Consider the following 8,614-nt stretch of genomic DNA (forward strand, 5'->3'; position numbering starts at 1 on the left):
ACACACACACACACTAACACACTGAGGAATCCACAAACAACAGAGTTTCAGGGTCAGGCAGGTGAACATGGAGAGGAGTGAGCTATGAGAAGCACTTTAATGAAATGCTGAGAAGAGCCAATGCAGTGGCAGCAGCCCCAGTCAAGCACATAAAGAGATAGATGGAGAGAGAGAGATAGAGATGCAGATAGATGAAATGAGGGAGGGTGAAATTCAGAGAGAAATAGAAGAAGAAAATAAGATGAGCATCACCCTCTGTGGTTTGGGGAAGAGAATTGGGAGAGGTGAAGAGGGAAATGAGCTGTTCGACTGTTAAATTGTCTCTTCTTGCTGCACTTGGTGCCCTTCTGGGTGAAGATGTCAATAATGATTGAAATGTCAGCACCACATTGAACACAATTTGTACTCACGTACCCACACACATGCAAATCTCACATATATTAGACTTTATTATGTGCAATCACATTGCTGCTAAGGTGTCCTTGACAGGGCCCCCAAAACTGTAAGAAGTGTAATAAGTTCAGAAACTCACATCCATCTAAACGGAGACCAAAAATTCACAGAATATCTCAGTTTCACAATTTATCCAATATGGTCCAAAATTCTCTTATTTTTTCTGTTCAGTGTAGTTTGCACCATTCTTTTGTTTAGGGTTGTTTTTCATTTCCAGGTCTAGCCCTCTTGTCTCAAAAGACACAAGATAGTTGTTAGATTGTTCTTTAGATGTCTACTCTTTTTGCTTCTATTTCTTTTTCTTTATTCTTTTATAGCATTTGAAGTCCTTCATTTCAAGGTCCAAGCCTCCAGTATGCCTGAAGCAGACCTCAGGAGATCACCTTAACTTGAAAAAAGACCTTGATAGCTTTATCCTGTATTTACTGTTGCTGACAATATTTCTTAGCCTACCCTGCAACGTAAATCTAGTGCCCTGAAGTCCTCAGGAAATTGTTCAATTTCCTCTGAGAGGTAAAAATAGCTCTTCTCACCAGTTATTACTGCATTTATTTCCGTGACAATCCCTAGTTTTAAATCTTAGACCAACCATTTTACATGTGTGCTTCAGAGCAAAGATTTTTCATGCATTGCATGTATTTTACTACAGTTCTCAGGTCAAGAGTTAAAAATGACACATTCAGTAATTATGATTGTGTTTACAGTTTTACTTCAAGACCCAGCCATTCAATATATCTCTGATTAAACTATGTGCTGAAGTGCTTAGTTCTGTCCCTTAATCCCTTGACAACTACAGGCTATTAGGTTTCTTGTGTCATTGCACCCTCTTTATTCTTCATTCCTAAGTCCACTGCTGGCCATTCTTTCACTTGAGGGCGACAGGGTAAGAAAGAGAGAGTGCGAGAAAATTTGAGACAAAGAGATTGAGCAATGGATAAATCTCCGCAGACATCTCCCTTCTTTCCCTCCAACAACCAGGCAGGCCCAGAGCCACGCAGGCATAAAGGACATTGTTTATAGACAGGGGAAAGCACTTAGTTCCTCCTTCACACCTTTTAGCTGGAAGGTCTTCTGAGAGTCGGTGAGAGAAAGTGAAAGAAGAACATGACAGAGGAGAATAACTGAGACTTAAGAGGTTATAGAAGGTGAGTAGTGAGAAGAAGAGGAGGAGGAGGAGGAGGAGGAGAAGGAGGGGGGGGGGGAGGTTGTCCGCTGTGAGTTGTAGCCGATTTTTCTTTGCGTAAATGGCCAGGAGCTCCGCGCAAAGTTGGAACTTGCAGAGGTCGAGACGCGGAGATCGGCTGTTTATTTCTGCGACTTGTGGGAGGAAAAAAACAGCGATAAGAGTTGAGTCAATCTCTAGTGCGCTGCGCATCTGGAAGCTCGCTCCAAAACTTGATCAGGACACGATTTAACGCCTTGTGGGTAGATAAACCTTATTGGGCTGTTATCGTAGTGTAATGGGTCTCTGAGGGGGACGTTTTCACGGTGTTGGCGTATATATGTGTGTGTGTGTGTATGTGTGTGTGTGTGTAACCTATAGGCTGTTGTGCAATCTAACAAGTCGTCAGTATTGTACAGTGGGGTTTGTGAGCTGGCAGGAATGGCTTGCAGAGCAGACCCAGTGCTTCTAACGTGAAGGAGGCGTATAGGCCGCTCACACAAGATGTATGGCGGAAGAAAACGTAAAGCTTTAAGCTAGGAACAGGTAAAGGAAGAACAAAATAAAGAAACCAAGAGCACCTTGATGTGTTTTTTTCCCAGGAATAATCAGATGGATCAGGTATGAGAAAGCTTCGTGCAGTTGTGGAGATTTTTCCTTTGATGGTATAGATCCTGTGTGTTGTGTAACGACGCGTTGATTGTGCAAACTTGCAGGACGTATTTTTGCTCTTATTTTAAGGTGTTGTTGCAGTTTATTGTGAAGTAATTTCTCTAATCGGAGCAAAGCAACTTTGTGTAAAGTTTTTTTTTCCTCCCTCTATCTCTCTTTCTCTCTCTCTCTCCTTCCTTCGAAGAAATCAGTTTACTTTATTTCGTCGCAGCCTGTTTGTGTTTATTTCCAGCGACCATTTGGGCGCAGAGGGATTTATTGTAACTCTCTAATGATAGAAAATGTATTTGATAATTTAGGTATGGAGGGGTGGCAGCCTGTAGTTCTCTGAAAGCTTTGGGAGTGTGTCTCTCCCCCCCCTCCCCTGTCTCCAACCTCCCATTTCTCCCCCCAAAATTAGAATGCATGTCATTCACTGGAGAGAATAGTATGGGCCCACATGCTGGGAAATTCCCATTCTCCCAGGGTGAGAGTAAGCAATGCTGTTTAATTTAGGAAGTTCATTTAGCTCCACCAATGAAAAGTTATATTGTTAAACTGTAATATCCTAACTTTGGTCTCCCACAGAGGAATCATTAGTGCTATTTTAAAAAAAAAAGGAATCAACAGTTTGCAAACTTTAAAATCCAGTTTGACTTTTGTTCCATTTGAGTATTTCTGTGATCTTAACTATAGTTTTTATTCATTTTAGAAATAAAAAGCACATGGGTTTATAATCCGCTTATAATGTACTTTATGTGATTTCTTTTTCTTTTCTTTCTTTTTGAGAAAAAGGTGGATAGTTGAGTCAGTATGTGCAGTGGAGTCTGATGGTGTCCATGTTGTTGTCCACTGCCCTTTTTCTGTTGCACTACTGGACATTGAGATGAGCAGTGCAATATTAAAAGGGCATTGGCTGATAAAACAGAGACCCACACCTCCCTTTACTGCCTTAACTCTTAACCTGCACACGGTGGTTTCCTTAAATGTGATTTATGAGTGTGTGTAAATATAAAATCCAATCTGTTATTGTGCTTTATTTTGTGGGAGTTAGGACACTGTTAAATTAGTCAAATATCTGGACTTTAGATTTAATTTGATCACTTAAACACCAAATAAATTGGCTAATTCCAGATTTCAACACAATTTGAGCATTTCCATACCTGCATTTTCCTCTTTGAACACCCAACAGTCTATCCAGACAAACAGCATTGTTGCTTATTTAAATGTAATTGGAGTTTGGCAGTGAAGAATGGCTGTCCTCATGTCCACGTGCTGACACATGCTGAGGTCAGCTGCTTTGACAATGTTGCACTACTGTACCATCCATTCTAGCAGTGCAATAGTATTGTCATAGCATTTGGCCCCAGCTCACACTAAACTGGTGCTAAAGGGCTCGTTTCAAAAACGAGTTTGTGTAGAAGTGGAGCTGATGACTGAAAGCAGGTGGTGGCGTGGAGCAAAGCCTCTTAAACTGTTTACCCAGTTCTTTATTTACAGAAGAGAGTTTACACACATTTGTTGGCCGACATAAGCCCTCATGACCTAAATTTAAATATGTGTACATTTGAACTGACGTTAGGAATGAGGCGTTTTTAAAAAGGAAGAAAACAAATGACATCGTGCTTTTTCCAAACTCTGATATAGATTTTTGTCCAGCTTGGTGACAGTGCATTGTTTGGAATTTACCCACCTTTTTAATTTACACCACAGCTCATGAAAAATGTGGCTGATTATGTAAAGTAAACTGTAAAAATGCTCAACACCAGAAGAGAAAATCAGCTTTAATAAAACCTGAAATAGTTAGATAAAAAAATATATTTCTGGTGCATTTTAATACCTGAAATCTTTCCATTATCTGAACTGGATTTTCAAGTTTTGTAGATTTTATGGCAAATTAATTTCTCTGTTAAATCCACAGTTTTTCAGTGGAGTTCAGTCTCCTGTGTTCCTTTTTACCTGTGTGTTGTTTTGTCATCACACAAACACGGTGTCAGTGTGCTGATGGTAAAATAAGCAGATGAAGAAGGGGAAAAAAAAGAGGGGGGGAGAGGTTGATGTGTGTTTTTGAGCATCCTCAGTGGTAGCAGCAGGTCGATGGGGGGAGGGGAGGTTTGGGAGGAATGTAGGGAGCAAGGCCCTCTCTCCCTCTCTCTCTCTCCCCCCCCACCCTCTCATTTTGCCCTCTCTTCTCTGTCTTTCTTTCTCTCTGTGTTGAGATTAGGTGTCACTGCTCCTGTATGTGCCTCATGTTCGAACCCTTAAGTAAGAGAGTAAAGAGGTTTGTTTGTTTTGATGACTGTCAGCAGACCTCTCTGGGTGGAAATGTTTAACCACAGTCCAGTTGCTGTTACAAGCTTGCAGCAGAAAGGACACAAGTAATTATTAAAACCAGAAAGGAAGCATAGTTTTGGGCACAGATTACCCTGCAGTGCAACGTTTCAGGTGGAAGAATGATTGTGATTGTGTGTATTAAAGCCCGGTTTGTTTGAGTCTTTGTGGCTTCAGAAAAATACTTTGGAATTTAAGAAGTTAAAGTTGTAAAAGTGCATTTATGTGATTGCACACTAAAGGGAAGGCAAAAGGAGACCTCAGTCACTCGACTGTGTGAAAATCTCCCTGAGTAAAGAACGTGACTTGTTTAGGCTTGCTTGCAATGCTTGCTGGGAAATCCTGGAATGTGTGGAATGGGGGACGGTGGTGCTTCTGCAGTTATCTGACTGCATAGAGCAGCAATGAAACATGTCAGCGGTGCTTTTTTTTAAGCAGCTTTTCATGTGCAGAATAAAGTACAGAGAATACAAGCTAATGCGATAATGACATCTGCATTTCATTAAATACATAAAACACAACATATTCAAAGTGCTACGCATAAAACTAATGTTTGGGTTTGTTTTGTTTTATTTCCTTTTGCAATGTGTCTGTGGGCCTGCTGTTAGTTTTCATTACACTGTAGTTAATTAAGCTTTTATTTTAAACATAAATGAAATCACTGTTGTTGTAAAGAAAACTGTTGTTCAAACACGTGACAATAATATGGAATAAACAGAATTAAATTGTTTTAAATAATTCGTTCTTTGTGCTTTTTGAACAATTTTTGATGAAAAGAAACCAATGTTTTTCTTTTTCACCTTCTCTCTGAATAAAGATGATTAAATAATTTTTTCAGTTGCTCATCATTATTGTATTGGGAAAGACAAAAGCAGAATTTGATGTTTAAAAGAAATCAGTTTTCGTTATAAGTTGTAAAAATCCTATATAGGCTTGAAATAGTCAATCTGACACCGTTATGCCTGACTGAGTGTGATGGTAAAGAACTAGAGAATAGAGACAAAAACAAGAACCTTATTCCTCTGTAAAAATGTAAATATTATTATTACACTGAAGCACTGAAATATCAGGCCTGATAACGGCCTGCTTGCTTCTGCGGTTGTTCAGAAAGGGAAAATATATCATCACAGTGTGAGTAAGTTTTGTTGGAGTGATTCTTGAATGTTCACAGATCAGCTTTAATTCAGTAAGAAACTTCAATGCCGCCAATCTTTGTTCAAACCCTTTATTTTCCTTTTTAGAGGAAATTAAATTATTACAATGTTTCACTTAGATTAAATGTTGGTAAATGTGTAAAAAAAATTCTGTTGCATATGTCTACATTATGTCAGTTAGATGTAGTGGCACAGCTAAGAAAACACGACGCCTTAAGTTTGAACTTTTAGGTGTAGATAGTGACGTTAATGGAAAGAGCAGATATAGAACGTACTGTCATATAGTGTTTGAAAGAGTATTTGTTCTGAAATTAAAAGACTTAAATTGAAGAGGAAAATTACAATTTCAAAATGTTACTGGTTTTGTGTTGTCTTTGAAAATCAACAGCTTTCAGATTAAGATAGGATACATATTTTGTGATGTAAATAAAAAGCCACAGCATAAAATGCTAATTGTTGTTATATTTATATATATATCCTGCGCAAATAGCCTCCTCTTCCTCCTCTGTGTTAATACAATAACAAAAGGTTCACACCAAGTGTTCATTTTAAGGTAAACAGATCATTTATGTAGAGTGACATGTGGGTGAAACCTCTGCAGTACAGGTACGCTGTGTGTGCAGAGACAGATCTTATATCACAGTGCAGTGTATTGTGTCAAGGAGAGGAAGAAAAGGTATGTGTGTGTGTGTGTGATACCAAAAGTCAATTTACAGTTGTGTCTGTTAGCTGCCGTTTTTGGAGGAGCTTCTTTTCAGTAAGGGTTAAATATTTTTGAAGCGCAATTTCCTACACCCTGAACCAGGAGTAAGACTTGTATGCAGACTAAATATTACCAGCAGGGATGTGATTTATCTTATGTCATTTCCTTCAGTTTCTTCCAACAATTTAGTTTCTTAAGATATAAATAAAGACACAAAGCTTCAGTACAAATTTCAACAACAACATCCACACAGATAAGTAGCAGAGTGGCAGCTTCATGCCACCCATAAGTGTGTAGAATCAAAGATCTGGCTACATTTTGTAATCCCTCACTGTTCATCATTCAATAATACTATACTATACTAATACTCAAATAAAATGTATGACAAATGATTAAATGAAAGTTTAAATACAAAACGTTGCATGAAATTAAGGCTGGGGGGCTCTAAGATTAGTTTATGTGCGCAGTGACAAAAACATAATCAAGAAATGATTATAAAAACTGATTACTGACGGTCGCTAGGAGACATGAAAGCTGAGCATTTGTGCAGGTGAGAAAATAAAACACACATGACCAATAGAAAAAAATGAAAAGAAAGAAAACAACAACAATAAATCTAGGTGACAAGCAGACAATGTCAAAGGAAATCCAAATAAACTGAAATAGCCCTGATACAGGAAATGAAATCATCTTGGAAATGTGTGTGTTTGTGTGTGTGTGTGTGTGTGTGTTTGCAAGGGGGAGGTCCCAGTAAATGCAGTGGTTGTATCCTAATTTGGATTTGCCTGTAAAGTTTAATTTGAAAGACCAAAACAATGCAGCAGCACGTAGCGGGTGTCTGGAAATCCAAATACCTGCACTGAAAGAAAATAATAAGGATTCTCACACACAGATTTTCAAATATTCAAATTCATTCATGAAAAGTTATTTTTTAATACAGGTGTATGGACTGCTGTGCAAAGGCAAAAGCCCTTAATTTATTATTATTGTCATTTTTGGAACATTCAAGATCTGCTTTTTCATGTGGACAAATATTTTGAGTCAAGTTTGTTGTTTTTTGGAGAAAATAGTGTGATGTGTTTGCCTAAACCTCCAAAAGAAAAAAACAGATAAACCAAAGCAGAATGACCGAACATCAGCTGAGATTCTTTTTCTTTGTTTCACTCCACTCAAACACTCAAATTGAGTTAAGGTACTCTGCCTTTAGGCATAACAGCACTTTACTGCAGAAATCATTAATATCTGACACACACACAAAGTCGCTTGAATAAAGTTTCAAAGCGAGTAGTGTTGCAGCTAGTTTTTAAGAACTAGGGGTCCATTGCTGTCAAGGTCAAATGTTTTGAAACAGCACAACTCAGACACTAAAATCAAAGTAAGAAAGATTACGTTAGGCGACAAGAAAATATATAGATTAATAGGAAATCAACTAAAATTACTTGTTGGCTACAAACCAAACCAAACTGTTAGCCTTACTGTGCTATGATTTCTCTATTTTATGTAGATGTTGTCATTATTATCATATACTCATTTTATGTAGAGATGGTTAAACAAGTGAGTGATCAAATGGAAGTTAATGCCTTTTGCCTCGGCAGGACTGTATTATCATGCAGACAATGCAAAGGCACACTACCTAAACTTCAAAAAAAGGGTTAACGGTCAAGTTTGACCTTAAGATTGTTTTGTAGATCAATAACTTAATTAAAAGCACAAATAATATCCACATTTCCAATATTATGCAAACACCTAATTTAGCAACAAAACCCTTTAAAGTCATTTTCCTCAGTTCTACACTCTTGGACCTAAAGTGCTTTGTCTTTTTAAGGCAGAGTAGAGTTTAAACCATTTTAATAAACAAAACAAACAAACAAAATACATGTCAAATTCAGCTCTGGATCTTACTGCTAATATAATGTGTTCATTCTTATTTCCATCCAATGAGTTTAAGCCAAGGTTCAGGTTGTTTCCTGACATCAGTGGAGGCTTCATGATGATGACAACATCAACATTAAAGATGAGAAAGATACAATCAGTGAGGGATCACTATTAAGTAAAATGGCCGATGCTCCATAGACAAGCTGCTCCTCTAAACAGGAGCACAGCAGGAAAACTGTGATACTCGGAGACCCTTCAACCCTGCTGCAATCATTTCCTGTGAGA

The sequence above is a fragment of the Morone saxatilis genome, unplaced genomic scaffold, assembly GCF_004916995.1.
Source record: "Morone saxatilis isolate NCDOM2014 unplaced genomic scaffold, NCSU_SB_2.0 Contig21, whole genome shotgun sequence".
NCBI lineage: Eukaryota > Metazoa > Chordata > Actinopteri > Moronidae > Morone > Morone saxatilis.